This window comes from Corvus cornix, chromosome 3 (genome assembly GCF_000738735.6).
Source record: "Corvus cornix cornix isolate S_Up_H32 chromosome 3, ASM73873v5, whole genome shotgun sequence".
In the NCBI taxonomy this organism is placed as follows: Eukaryota; Metazoa; Chordata; class Aves; order Passeriformes; family Corvidae; genus Corvus; species Corvus cornix.
The window spans coordinates 98514663-98530301 of record NC_047056.1 but is presented as its reverse complement, the minus strand read 5'-3'; the positions used below and the strand labels follow the sequence as shown (position 1 = coordinate 98530301).

The 15639-nt window shown below is 42.1% G+C and overlaps 1 protein-coding gene across 1 annotated transcript in view; it reads right to left on the bottom strand.

Annotated features, from left to right (window-relative positions):
• Positions 1–14731, bottom strand: part of RNF144A (ring finger protein 144A) — a 65384-nt gene extending 50653 nt beyond the window's left edge. Inside the window, exon 1 of the mRNA XM_039568670.1 lies at positions 14589–14731. The gene's annotated coding sequence lies outside the window, so the exon portion shown is untranslated. The remainder of the gene's footprint in view (positions 1–14588) is intronic.
• Between the last annotated feature and the right edge of the window lie 908 nt (positions 14732–15639).

Below are 15639 nucleotides of genomic sequence, written 5' to 3'. Positions count from 1 at the left end.
AAAAAATGATAGGAACAGAGGAGATGGCCTCAAGCTGCACCAGAGGAGGTTTAAGTTGGATATTAGCAAAAGCTTCTTCACTCAAAGGGTTGTCAGGCATTGCAATATGCTCTCCAGGGGAGTGGTGGAGTCGCCATCACTGAAGGTATTTCAAAGATCGTGTAGATGTGGCACTCAGGGACATGGTTTCGTGGTGGACTTGGCAGAGCTGGGTTAACAGACTTTATGATCTTAGAGATCTTTTTCAACTAAACAATTTTATGATTCTGTGAATTCAGAAAATAGCAATTGGCAGGAGCCCTACTTTCACTGCAAGCTATTTCCCATTTTTCTGATTTATCCAACAGTATTTTTTTCTCAGAGATAAACCATCAGCTGAGTTCCTTTCCAACAAATACTTATAAAACTTATATACTCAAACTGAGTATATAGATTTTTAACATAAAACCTGTCTTTTGTTACCAAATCTAAAAAAAAATGCAGCTTGGAATTAGTTTATAGCCAAACACACACAATTCTGACCTTCGTTATTCACCTCAACATGTTATTTAAAAATATTTGTAATTATTGAAGTATACCTTAACATTTCAAACTCCTAAAAATAAGCATTTCATTCCTGCAACATTCTCATCCTCCACTGATTTCCATTTAGAGGGAGATGCGATATTGGAAAAATATCTACTATACTTCTAGAAAAAACAAACAAACAGTAGTTACTGCTACTCAGGCAACCAATGCTCAAAAAAAGCTCAGAGATATATATATATATGTACTCTAAAATTCTAGGCTACTGATCAGTAATTCAGCCAACATGTGTCACCAAAACAAGGTTCCCCCCTCACTTCTCCCATATCTTCCTCACTTCAACCTTCCCCTCCTTCTTTAAAACAAATCTTGCTTGAAAACTAGGGAAACTGACAAAAATTATTATTGCCCTCTTCCTAAATTATCTTGACCTTTCAGGAGGAAAACCAAAATCTATTTTCATTATGGTGTATCTACTTGTAAAATCAGAAAACTGCTTCCTGGACATTGGGGTCAGAATGTCCATGGGATATATCAGATTGTTAACCTGAACACCACAAATTATTACACATTTCCCAAATACCTGGACAGCAATAAGTAACTTTTACATGGATTACAAATACTGCCTGGGCATACGACCTGCCTTGGGCTGGAAACCTCGAGAGATTCACTGCTTTCTCTAATGGCAGGAAGGGCAATTTACTGGTTTGAAGTAACAGATATAGCTGTTCACCTTTCCATTTAGCTCTTCAGACAGTGTTTCTAGTTATGCTTATCACTCTCTAAATGGGAAGAGGAAAATAAATTTAAAAAGGAAAGTAAAAGAAATTGAGTACAATACACTTTCTTGTCAAGGGAGCTAAGATGCTCAGTCTCTCCTACAGTCAGGGTATGGCTAGTGTTTAAGCTGCTTTCAAACTCATTTCCTAAAGCTCTACCACAGATGTTTTTCATTTCTTCTGCCAGCCCTCCTTCTTTTTAGCACACAACTTGTCCTGGGCCAGCACTCTCAGTCATTGCATCAGCTTCATCTGACTTATGCATCTCCTAATCTCTTTCTTCCTCTTAAAACCTTGCCCTTGCCAGCACCTCACTCAGCACTTCACTAACCTCTCTACCAGAGCTGCCTTCCTGGGGCCCTCTCCCACCTCTATCTTGCAAAGGTGAGAGAGTTCCTGAGGAAACAAACAGTTCTTTATCAGCAGCGTTTGTCACTCCTCCTGTTTGCTCCTGGGCAATCTCTTCGAACAACAAAGAAACAGTTTACCCTCTCTAAAGAACGACCTCACAGATTTACCTCCTACTCCAAGTCTCTCTCTCTCTCCTTATCCAAACTAGAAATTTCAACTCTTCTCTCTGACACTTCCTTGGAGTTATCCAGCTATTAGGTTAAGCTCTACACAGATATGGACAAACCTCTTATCTCCCCTCCCATACAAACTTTCCCAAGAGCCTCTTCTTGATTAGCCAGCATTCTGCCAGTCCCCCAGCCTGCAGACTGATCAAGAAGCTGTACGTCTAAATCCTGTAAGAAAGAACATGCATATAATGTACATAAAATGCAGTCTTTTTTCTGATCTCTTAGACAACTAAAATGGCTATCCTGGTACTCAAGATCTTCCTCCTTTTCTCAGGCTTCAACCAAGTAAATCCAACTTCAAGAACTTCTGAAAGGACATAAGCAATGGTCATCACGTGTGCATGCCGCTGGACTATTTTAACTCTTTTATTGCTATTTAATTCACATAACTCCCCCCCCCCAACTCTTTTCCCATGATTTTAATACCCTTCTCAGTCTGTTTTCTCTTGATCATTTTTACTAGTGTTTTGTCCCCCATTAGCAACAAAGCAATTTATCTCACAAAGATGACCTGACTAATCAATCCATTCAACATTTTTTAGACATTTGTCTTTGGATGAGATGAAGTCTGCATTAAAATTATCTGAACAGAAACCAGTAACTACTAATAAAAATGCAGGCAGAAAAAAAGCAGCTGCTCACACTCCACCTTTTCCATATTAAATCACTTCCAGGCATTTTTTCACCATTAATGATGATTGTGGGTCTTTCTATACCTTCTGAAGGTTTTCAAAAGACCTTTTAAAGATGTAAAAGCAAGGATCAGACACAGAATTTGAGTGTTATTGCCATTAATGCCATGCCAGGAGAAAAATGCTTATTTTATAAATCCCATCAGCCAATGATTTAATTAGCCCTCTCTTCTCTGCCTGTAACAGTGCACTGGTACCTTAAGAGTTCTGTATCCAGCTTGATCCCTACACTTTTGCAGAGTTGCTCTTTTCCATGATGCAGTCCCTCATGCTTCATGTCTGGAAAACTTTTCACCAAAAAACCTGAATTCAGCCACATCCTGTATACATACCTTTTGGTTTTACTCATCAAAAAGAAAGAAATCATTCTTTGTGGCTACTTACTTATTATTACAATCTGGTAATGACAGACTGGTAAACAGTGTAATTGGATGCCTTTTTTTTTAAGCTTCTGTCTTAGAAATGAAAATCTTAAATGGTGTCTTGTCTCAGCCCAGTCCTGGAACATCTTGATTCTCAGTTTATTTCCCACAGATATCTATCTACTTGTTTATATTTTACAGTCAGCTGCTGCTCCATTCACCTGGCAGGCTTTTGCTGATGTGCTGTAATGTTTTTCCCAACAAGAAAGCTGTATTGTACAGAGCCACAAGCTGACAGACAGAATTAGGAAACCTGTGTCAGTCTCAGCACAGGGCCAGTGGCAGATGTGGAAAGAAAGGCTGTGGGATCTACTCTCTATTTGTGTGACAGCCCATGGGTCATCTGTTTTTTGTGTCAGCCAAGAGTAGCCAGGAGGCACAAATGGCTGTTAACTCATCTCTCTCCACTTCATCCTGTCAGAGCTTATGATGCAGCTCACAGCCTGGCAGCCACAGGGCCCAAGGACAAACGCTAAAGGACACATAGGAAAGAGGATGAGGTTTGACAGGTTATAAGCACAAGAAGGAATTTCAGCTTTGGATTCTCACTTTACTTATAGTGGTGACAACTTGTGATTATGCAAAACATGTCCCCACCAACCTCCTTAGCTTTGTCAGGAGACAGCATTTCATACAGTCCTACACTGTCACCCCTACTCACAGGGGGAAGGGACATGGGATGAAAGATGAGATCCCACAGCAGCCAGGGGCACAACACACTGCTCTCAAAGGGAAATTCTGCTGTGCAAGGTATTTGACACAAACAAATTGAAGCCCTGTGCCAAGGAGACACAGAGCTACGTCCTGGAAACTTAAGCAAAATTTAAGTGTACAGCTTAGAGAAGAGAGAAGCACATATGAACTCCAGGTAAAGCTCTTTGCTGTGCAGTGCCAGCCTAAGTATGCTGTTGCTCAAGCCAGGAGAGGAAATTCCCATGGATTCTCTGAAGCAGAGTAGGCAGCTACCCACCTGCCACAGTCCTTCCCCTCCTTCCCTCTGGTTTACATATCCCAGACCATTTTCTCTTGGCAAGTGCTATTCAGGTTACCACAGCTGAACAACTGTTTGACTGGCTGGCTCCCAACAGTGAGGTGCTTTTCATCAGATCAGATGTGGGAAGCCCTTTAAAGACTTTTTAGAGAAAGCAGCTACATGATTTCATGAAGACAGAAAAGCTCAAAGCACACTGATAAAAGACATTTTAACAGATCCATTCATACTAATACAGGAGATACTGTGTCCTGAAAACAGGGAAATATAATACATTTCTAGCATGATAGGCCAGAAGATTTAATTGCTAGCTTTGCTTTGAACCTGACAACTATTACTACTCTACTAACTCTTGGATGCACTTCCAAAGAAGCTTTGTCATTTTAGATTTTTAAGAAGAGGTGGTTGGATTTAACTATCAGGTTTATTATAATATGTGCAATAGAAAAGCACACCAAATTAAGCCTTTGTGAGAAGACAATTCCCCACCACATACACACCTGCTCATTAAAAAGCTGGAATGGAAAATGTCTTCCCTGTATTTATTTTTCCCTCCAATGAAGAGCAAACAATGAAAACCTATGGTTAAAACAATGAAATCACCATTTCATATTCATTTTACTGGATGAGCTTTTCTAAGCCTTCCAGATGATCCCCAAATGCAGTAAAGTTGAATAAATATTGTATGGGGAGAGGTAGGCATATCACATCATTTAGAAAAATAATATAATTGTGTAGGAAAAAAAAAGCTTTTTCCAGATGGCTAGTCTAATTTCCTAGGGAAAAAAATATTAAAATAGTGTAACCACTATTGGGACCTGAGTGTAGTGTAAAAAATGTCTAAATTTTGCAACTTGTCTATCCATCCCTCATAACTGTATGAGAACATAAACCCATTTTTAATTCCTTCATTTACAAATATTTTTAAAGTTATTGTTCACTTACAAGTAGCAGAGAGAAATTAACTAAACAGGGGTCTAAGGTTCAGTCTGACCTAGAAATCAACACTTAACTTGACTTCATTTTGACAATCACAAATGGACCAAAAGTTGCCAGTCATCTCAGATACACTGAAACACACAAGGGATTTGACTGAAAGAAAGAAAAAAAAGGAAATACACTCTTCCATTTTGAAGACCTCAGATTCACATTCCTGCAATCCTGAAGCATTTACATTCCCTCTTGAAACTTGACCACCCAGAAGATGGACTGGGTGAAGAGAAACACACGGGGCAACTCCTCTCAGGCTACAAAGTGACCACACAACACACGAAGGGGCACAGATGTAAACTGCGGTACAACTGCATTTTGCACAGCCTAAGCCAGATGGACTGACTTGGCAATGGCTCCATCACTGCGACTGCCAGTGAGCTGCACAGCCAAAACAAAGGCACAACAGAAGGCAAGAAACTGATACAATGGCATTATCCCAAAGCATATGCTCCCTGTAACCCTGGAAGTTTTGGGGTAGTCTCCCTAAGCCTGTTGCATGCGAGCTGTACAGTGACTGTCAGTACTCTTCTATACATTGTTCTGTGTCAAACATTTCCCAAAGGCACTCTATCAGTTAAGAGAGGACTATGGTTCTTGGATGGAAAAGGGAATTAGACATGCAACTTATCTTCAGTTTTCTGCCTCAGGTTTCCCATGTAGTCTCAAAAACAAGTCAGTCAACCAACACGCCCCTCCTAACACACACAGGAGAACACAGGGACAGTGTGTGAAAAGAGGGAATCCAAATCAGAACTGTCATGAAGGAGAATACAGATCCACATACAGAGCACACAGCCCCTTCCCTGTGTAATCATTTATGACAAGGGAAGCAATGCTGCAATTCATAACACCACAGGCCCATTCAACCTGGCTGCCTTCATGGCTAACACCAGACAACCCTGAGAGGGTTCTGGAATAACTCACATCTTTCCCATCATACAGCACTGCTCATTCACTAACGGGCACATTAAGCCTTCACACATTCAGAGTTCATACAGTTTAAGATGTACCATCAAATGCCCAACATTTGTTTGTTTTGGGACAGACTGCCCCAAAGCCTCTCTTTGCATTTGCATGCTTTGCATATGTGGTACTTCTCCGGAACAGATGACATCTACAAAAGTATACTGCATTCAGATGAAAACAACTGTATTTGTATTATTCTTTTCTGAGGAGTTCATACCTCATTTTCTTTGACAGTTTCATTATATTCCTTAAATGTTAACATCAACAGAAAATATCAACATTCAAATACAGCAAAATATTTTTGGAAATAATTTATGCAAAGTATCCCTATTTCAAAATATCCTCATTTCCTGGTTTCCATGTACTGAATGGCTGCTGAGTAGGAAAAAGAATATGGAGGAGAACAATTTGGAAGAGGCTTTTTGTATTATTGTATCAAAAGTAACTTCTTTTACAGAAATATGAAAACAGTATATTCAGGAAAAAAAAGTTCTCTGTTAAACAAGGGTATCTTTCCTGATCCATGCAGACTTTCCATCACTGTAGGTACAGATAATAATTTTAAGTGTCAAGAGCCACCTCAATTAAAGAGAAAGTTAATTTGGCACTTAGACTCCCTAAGCAGATAATGATGCAATAACAGAAAGTACTGTTACAAAGCCCTCTTGAGCATTTAAAAAATGCATTAAAACATGATGTGCTTTATCTAATGCATACATTAAAAAATTAAGTGACTGTATAAAATATGAACACTTATAAAACAGGAACACAAGTTTTAAATTTTTTCTTATTTTCTTGTTACAGCATTTACTATTTTCAGGTAGTGGAATTCTACATATTTTCACTGAATGAAAAAAATCAAAGCCTGATGAATGCCTGGGAACAATCTCGTTGAGTAACTGCCGATTTTCTCCCACACGAGCACTGAAACGTTTGGACAGCAAACACAAAGACTTTAGCTAACATGAAGTACCTAAACTCAGGTCTACAGCTCCTACAAAGAGCATTTCCTGCACATTTCCAGGAAGACCTATTTGCTGATGGTCAGATACTAACCTTCTGTAGCCTTTCAGCAATTTACAAGAGCTCAGATACATACTGTCTGGAATTTAAGCCTGCTTGTTTTAAGTTTATTTGATTGTAAAGATTTTTTTTTTTTTTAGGAGAATGATTTCCTCTCTTTCCTGTAAAACTCTAGATACTGTGAATTCTTCATAAAGAATAGGGCTGGATAAGTCCCATGTTAAGGCAATCACATGAAAACTCCCTTGGTATTGAGAAAACACATGGATTTTCACATTAGTTGAGATGGTCTTGATAAGACATCCTTATGTGCACATACTGTTTTACTCCAGAACTCTCCAGGTTATAATTTTAGTAACACCCTGTCCAGCACAGCACAAAAACTGTTTTGTGGGGTTTTTTTTTTCCCCCTCTGAAAATAACACCATCTTTGCCCTCCCACAGTTCAAGATCAGAACTGGTTGATACCATAATGAAAATACACTGTTATTTCTATGAAAAGGATGGGTTCAGTCTCATGGGGTGAAAAATGAAGCTGCACAAGAAAAGATACTAAAGGGAAAGGGAAAAAGTAGAGATCCTCACCGACCCTGCTGCCCTTGCAGCAATCCCTCCTGAAGCTGTCACTAACAGCAGTGTTGCCTGCCAATAACATGGTACATCACTATTATTAGCACAACGAAGGGGCACAATAGTTTGATTCTTCCTTATATTGGGAGCTGTGGTGAATCATCCCATCCAAAAGCAACTATTCCTATTAATAAAAGCAACAAGGACATGCCTGTATTGGTCTTCAGACCAATACAGTAGAATCATGGAGGACAGGAAACAAAACCACAGAAACCCCCAAAAAACCCATACAAACCTTTCAGACAAGACAGAGCAAAACAGTAAACTTTCCAAAAAAGAGCAGACCCTGAAAACACATTTATCTGTAACTATAAGAAAGTTTCACAGCAGTAGTCTAAATCAAAAAGCAGGGAACACAGTCATAAACATTGTATTTCATTCAAATCTGTGAACTTCAGCTTTTTAAGGAGCTAATGGAAATGTGAAGTGACTGATGCAAATATTTAGCACTAAATGACAGTTTGCTAAAAAGACTATCACATTCTTTGGATTTATGAGTCGTATCTGAATTTGTCATTCCTTGATTTTTGACTAAATACGTAACATAAACTGAAGTTAGAACTACCTTGTTGCTCCCTCTGAAGTGAGACTTTATTTTTAAGACAATGACGACCTGGAACAAAAGAGAACAGAAGACAGAGAAGTGGCTTATCACACTCCTAGTGACTCTACAAATGCAAAAGGGCTAAGACAGTAAGACCACTAAGAACTATTATGTTTCACTTTCAATAAAAGTCAGTGGTAAAACATTTAAGAATGGATTTTCAGACATAAATCCATGCAAAGTAAATGGCCAATGCTGCTGCTCCAGTGGGACATCACATAATGGAAGAAAGGAGATAGGTGATGGCAGGTCATATATTCTGAACACCACCACAGCTGATGCCCAGTTTGCAGCAGTTTGATGAAGTCAAGCTGTTTGCTCCAGCAAGCAGCAGAGGTAAAAAACTACAGAGGAGAGAAGGACGAACTCACACTGCAGAGAATGGCTCTCTCAGAGCCACAAGGATCCAAAGTAAAGGACATAACCGCATAGAGCGGAGACAACAGCATGGAGAGGTGCCAGGGTCAGCAGCATTGCTTTGAGCAAGCTTCACACAGCACCAATTTTTCCAGCATAACCTTCCCCAAGGCCAAGACTGACATATCTCATGGTAAAGAGAAACAAACAAGCTTGCAGACTTTAGATAAACTTACGCCCTGCAGGTGAGTATGAACGGATGAACATCCATAAACTTAAAAACCTTCTGAGTGCTTACCATCAGAGCTACAGCTACACCCTTAGGAAGTGGTTGGCTTCAGCTCCCGTAGCAACTACAAGGCTCACCACCATCTTGTGCCTAACCTGTAGAGATTTCACTTCTCAGTGACTAACAGGAAGAGCTGACTACTCTGTTTTACCTGAGGCACAAAGCTTATGACCTCAGCTTGGTCTTTGGAGCAAGCCAGAGCCCAGCAGGCCTAAAGTCTGGTCCTCAGTGATCAGTGAGGCCAAACTTCAAGATGGAATAAGCATCAACAACCCATTGGAGCTGGCACGTGCATCCTGCAGCTGTGACTGTGGTTATCCTACTTCTCACAGCTTTCCAGCAACAGTTAGTGAGACCTAATGAATACTGTCACTACATCTTCCCTAGAAAGCTAGACTCACACAAACACAACTAAGAAACAGTAATTGACACAAGCATAACCTAGTGATTTTAAAGTAGAGAGAAATCACCAGCAAACCTTTCAAAAGATAAGATGTCAATAAATATCTCAAATACAAAGAAAAAAAACTGGAAAGCTTTAATAAAAGCTGTGGCTTGGTTGGGTTTGTTTTTTTTTTTTTTTAATTTAAATATGGTCTGCCTTTCCACAAATCTAACACACCTTATATACCTTCAACATGTATCTTTGGTCAGCACTTTTTCCACAAAAGTAAGGACAGTACGCATCAAAGGTAAAACTAATGCATAATTAATCTAAGAAAGTAAGTGTAGGTGTTTTCTCCTCTAGGTTCCAACTGCATGACAGGAAATACATTATTCATGAAGGAAGATGATGGTACAACATTAATCAAGTCAGCATGACAAGACAAACAAAGACCACAAGATGTATTCAACAGATACCAGTGTGCAAAAGTGATCAGCTAACTGAAAGGTTCACACAGAGTCTGTTTACAGAAAACACATACTGAGGAGAAATACAGAAATAAGATGGAACTGTTTGAATTTGCATCCTATTAAGTCTTGTTCCATTTGGGGAACAATCTTTATACAATACAACTACAAAAACAAGTTTCTGGGTGCCTAAAGAATTGTTATTACAAATCAAAATTGTTAAAAGAATTATTTTAAGTCTTGCCTTTTATTAAACTGGAATTCACATAAGCAGGACATATGAAGAACAACAATAAAATAAAATCTTTTATAAACCAATGAATCTTTCCTTTCATATCATGTACTTTTGCCATATTACAAGGCTACTTAGGGCTAAAGACTAAACACTTGCTCTTCTTCATATTCAAAACTATTGCAAAAATATTCAGAAATGAAGGAACAGTATAATTTGAAACTGTGTCAACAATGTAAGTTGATTTGTAAGCAACTGAGCCAGTAAAACTCAGTTTCCTAGGAATGTGTGTCAAAGTTGCAGGAAGAGTTCAAGCTCTCCTTCAGCAGGCATCTTTCCATCTGCTGAGGCTACCTACTGCCAGAAAAGGTGTAGATTTATTGGAAATAAGCTACCACCCTCTCACAAATGCAACTGGAATTGCTCAAAAGATTTAGAAACTAAGAGCAAGAATGAAAGTTACACATTCACAAGAGAGTTGCATGCAATCTCTGTTTTCTCAGAAAACCAGGCTAAAAATATACATACACTGACTGCAAATAGCTTGGTCTTGAACTTGCAGCGTCTGTCATAAGACTGCACTGGAGACATGAGCCTGACCACACAAGTCACAGAGCATTGCTCTCATTCTGTCTGGATGGATGTACTTCTTAATACGGGAATAGAGAGACGAAGGGAAAACTGTTTCCCTTAAGAAGGAAACCCAGACTTAACAAAAGAGGACAAACATTGTCTGAAGCACCAGGCCCAGAAAAATACAGTTGCTTTACAGAATGCAGCAAGACCCCTCCTATCACCAGAGGGAGGGTGCATTTGGGCAAGGAACAGACTCTGCCCACCCACATCACCACAGCCATCCTGTGCAGTCACTAAAGGGACGCAGCCCTGACTGAAAACATTGTGTAGGACAGAATGCAACCACTTCTGATGCTTCTGTCGGACCTACTCCCACCAGATGCTGTTTAGAGTAACGAAAGAGTAAAAAAAATATGTATTTATATACATACATTACATAAAATATTGTATAGAGCATATGTTTTATATACATACACATATAAAAGGAAATTAATATCTGTGAGATTATAAAATCCATACACAGATCCTCATCAGTGATAAAACATGAAGCAAATCAACAGTTAAACAGCAATGACAGAAGTAAGCATAGGAAGAAGCTGATCATGTACCAGATTATCAAGGACCAACATTGGATTTTTGTCTCAATATATTTTCCTAATTCATTTTCATATTCCTCATACTTCCTATTCCTGGCTAAGTGTAAGAGTCCTCTACAAGGACTAGATGTGTGCAACAGTATACGATTCTTATCCTACACATGATCTATTTATTAGAGATTGGAGTTGAGATGAGGGCTGGTCAGCTGAAACTGCCTCCAAGAACCATAGTGATAGCTTTTATAACTTGTAGTTCATACTGGAGTTTTATGGTTACAGGAAATAACCCAAATACTCCAGAAACAGAACATTCAGTAAAATTTCCAAGTGAAATTCAAGAATAAAGACTCCAAAACTATGAAATCTGGCAAAGCAGTGATCAGTACAAACAAAGCTGAACATTCGTACATCATGAAAAAAATTATGCCTGAACCTGGTAAGTTAGAATTTTATTTTCCAGACAGCCTGCAAGACCCATCTATACTCTGAAGTATTTCAGATGATCCATTGGAGATCATGAACAAGAAAAAGTTTATATTAAATAAGCTGTAATGTATTTCTTCAAACACAAATCATTTCTGTTCAATATAAACATGATGTAGCTGTATTAAACTGTCATAGTGATACCTGGAGGACAACAGCAAGGTGATTCAATGCAACAAGCTACCACCCACTTGCTATTCTTTGAATGAAAAGATGAAAATACTGCTGTAATAAGGAACTAACATAGTCATGCCAAGACTAGAACCCTCTGAAAAGATATTTTTTCCTCACAGTAACTAAAAGTTACCAGACATATTGATTCACTTTCTCTGTTCCTCATTTTCTTCAGCCTTTTTGAGAAAAGTCTGAACTTAGAGTGTTACCACTTTAAGTGGCACCATCAGCAAACAGTCAAGCTATTTGAAAATCCATTTTGTACGATCACTGTCAGCTCCAGAATTTGCTGACTGCATATGCAGAAAAACTGTAAGCATTTTTGATCCCAGCTGATTAAGAAGTACAAAAAAACATTCCTATCACTTTGCAGCACGCAGCCAGAGGAGAAAGTATATTTTCAACAGCTCCTCCCAGCCATCAGAAGTGAAAAACAGACATTATCATTATGATCATTTTGTTTGATCTCCTTCAAAAGGTCAGGGAAAGATGAATTTTATGAGCTTGTTTCTGCAAAGCAAAACAGAAAAGGATCCTGCCTTATAAAAAGAACAGCTGAGCACAGCCCCAGTTGGACACGGCAGAATCACTACACCACTCAAACCGAGTGGTGGGTTAGTTAATTGTTTTCCATTTCTTTTTTGTAATTCAAGATGTAAAAAGGAACACAGTGAAAAGCAAGTCTTCTAATGAAACCACAGACTACTAACTCAACTGCATAACTACTGATATTAATCCACAGGAAATATGGTGATAAGTATAACAGGTTCCAATTCCCCTGCTGCATCAGGTCTCTAGGAGAGAAAAGGTCTGTGCTCGCTGACCAGGCAGCAGGATGATCAGAGCCATTATTTTTCCCTGAATCAGCACTGGGAGGGCAAACAAGAGTTTTCTGCCAGCCTATGAGAGCATTCTTGTAAATACAGCAGATATACTGAAGCCATTCATACCCACTGCATGACACTGCAGCCAAAATTCATGTTTAAGACAGCAGCCTTGTCCTTTGGCTTAACTGAAAGAAGAGCTGTCAGAAGTTATAAAAAAACCCCACAAGAAATATGACAAATACTTGGGGAAAAAAAAAAACCAACCCACACTTAAAACCAAAAAAGTTAAGCAAACGTAGTATTTTTTCCCCTACAAATGATTGCCTTAAAATACTGAATTAGGCAAAACAACAGTCTCTAAGTGAAGGTAACTTACAATACTGTGCTTCAAGGGCAAAAATCTACAATAAGTGAATACAATAAACATATGATTTGATCTAGCAGCTCCTAGGATATGAATTATGGTGATTTAGAAATAAGGAAAAATCAACCTTCTGTTTTACATAAAGGATGGCTTATACAAAGTAGTTGTATCAAATTGAAACACCCATCATTGTAATATTATTTCAATCACAGATGGTTTTTCCCGCTCATAATACACAGATTGCACAAGTGGATAATGATAATGAGACATGATGGGAAAGGGGGGGAGTAAAGAAATAAAATTTCATCCCACGGGGCAAGGATGGTGGTGGGGAAAAAGCCTGTCTTTTTCAAGACACTCCTAAACAAAAGAACTATTTCTCCCTCCTACCACCACTCTTCTCACGTGATCTTGCTTTTCTTGGATATTTAACAAACTTCAAGTCACTTTGATACCTCACTGCCAGGAAAAAATAATCTAAGTTTTCCCACACTGTAAAGTCCCATTTAAGTATAAACTAAGCATTTTCATTAAAGGCACAAATCTCCCCCTCACCATACTATAACCCCACACACTCTTTTACCCACCCCGATCACCCCTTCACTAGCTTCTGATGCCTGCGAGAGAAGCATAAACAAGCAGACAACTAGCCACCAGAAGTTAAACTACTTATGTAATCTCTCCGGTAGCACTCTGCCCAAGAACATGTAACTTCAGTTCAGCCACTCCTGGGCCAGCGCTGATAAGATAATGTGAAATGAAGCAATCCATTTCACAATGTAAACAGTTGTTTGGCTACACGGAAAACAATATAAACAAATGCATCTATTTATAAATCATTATTTATACTTGTTGTAGAACAGGAATATTATGTTCCAGGGCAGAAGTGACAGTATTTCCAAGAACACAGCAAAAATTCAAACAGCTGGTATCTTCTTCCATCAGCCTTCCCTGCTGACAGTCCCTGTTCCAGTTCTATAGAAGTCATAAACCCATAATGCGGGGCCTGATCTGTTCAGGAACAAGATACCCTTGAGCCAGCGGGTGGGGGGGGGCAACCTCATTATCGTACCTATGGGTTCTTCCAACAGCTCAAAAAAGTCAACAGTAACATCTCTTCAGCTCAGGGAAGGAAAACGCGAGCCTTTTCCTACTCCTACCACGCCTGCAACCCAAACGAACCAATTTCTCCCCAAGCTGCACACTTCGCTTCTACCAAGAACACTGGCTGGGGATGGCACTTCACAGACCCCTATACTCGTTACTTCTCCCTCCCCGAAGAATGGCTACTGCACTCCAGGGCACTGGGCTCTTTCGAGGCGTTTTCGCTCATTTACGGAAACCCCAAGACAGAGCACACGCGGGGCTGAGGAGCCGCTGTCATTACGCCCCCGACGCGGCGCTCCGCCGGCGGCAGCGCTTCCAGCCGGCAGCCTGTGCCCTGCCGTGCCCTCCTCACAACCAGGCACCGCTCCCACACAGGGATAGGGATAACGCCGCCCCGGGGAACGCCCGGCACAGCCCTTTCCGTAAAGGGGTCGCGGGTCCCCCGCGCGCTCCGGCGCCGCCTCCCGTTGCCCCCACCGCCCCGCCGGGGTGAGCGACGAACTCCCACCGCCCCGGGCGCCTTACCGTGCCGCAGCAGCCCCTGCCAGCGCCGGGCGGCCCGCGGGCGGTGCGCGGCGCTGTCCCGCGCTATCCCGCGGAGCCACGGCAGGACGCCGCCGCCCCATCCATGATCTCACCTACCGCGGAGCCGGAGTGTGCGCGGCAGGCGCCGCTCCCGGTCTTTTCTCCGGCGGGGGAGGAGGAGGAGAGGGTGGGGGCGAGGGCGGGCGGGGGCGGGCGCGCCCGCGGCGGGCGGTCGCCATTAACGGCCGCGCTCGCGCCGCCGCCCACTTTGAAGCGGCCGCGCCGCGCCAGGCACAGCGGCGCCCCCTGGCGGCGGCGGGAGGCGCCTCCCGGCCCGCGGCCGCGGGGATCCCGGGGTTTCCCGCTTGGCAGCGCCGCCGGCCCGGGCGTGCCAAGCCGAGCTTGAGCCGAGCCGAGCCGCCGGTTTTACCGTGGGGTTTTTCATCTGCTTGAAGCAATAGCACCTCGGGTTGCCTGAGCGTGATAGCCCGGGCCTAGCAGGTCCGTCAGCGGCAGAGAGAACAACGGGGCTGGTTGTGCAGAGGAGGCGGGGGTTTGTCCTGCCTTCCAGGGAAGGAAGGAGGGGAGCGCACGGGAACCATGACGGGCACGGCTCTTCTGCGAGCGCTGTTCGAGCCTCCCTGTTGCTGGTGTCTGTACGGAGCAAGGGCCGGTGCTCCTGCGACAGGCAGGGAGGCACAGCAGGATGCACACCGAGCTGGCGTGCGAATGGGAGCTGTGTGGTGGGTTCATCCGGCACAGCTCAGCCCTGGCCCGGGCCGCTGCGGGGTGACACACAGCCCAGCAGCCACCCCGGGCTGACACACAGCCCAGCAGCCACCCCAGGGTGACACACAGCCCAGCAGCCACCCCGGGCTGACACACAGCCCAGCAGCCACCCCGGGGTGACACACAGCCCAGCAGCCACCCCAGGGTGACACACAGCCCAGCAGCCACCCCGCGCACGGGCACACAGCATCTCGCTGCGGCACTGCTGTTGGGCACCCTCAGACCACCCGCAATATGCGGGGGGGGGATGGCACGGGGTGGG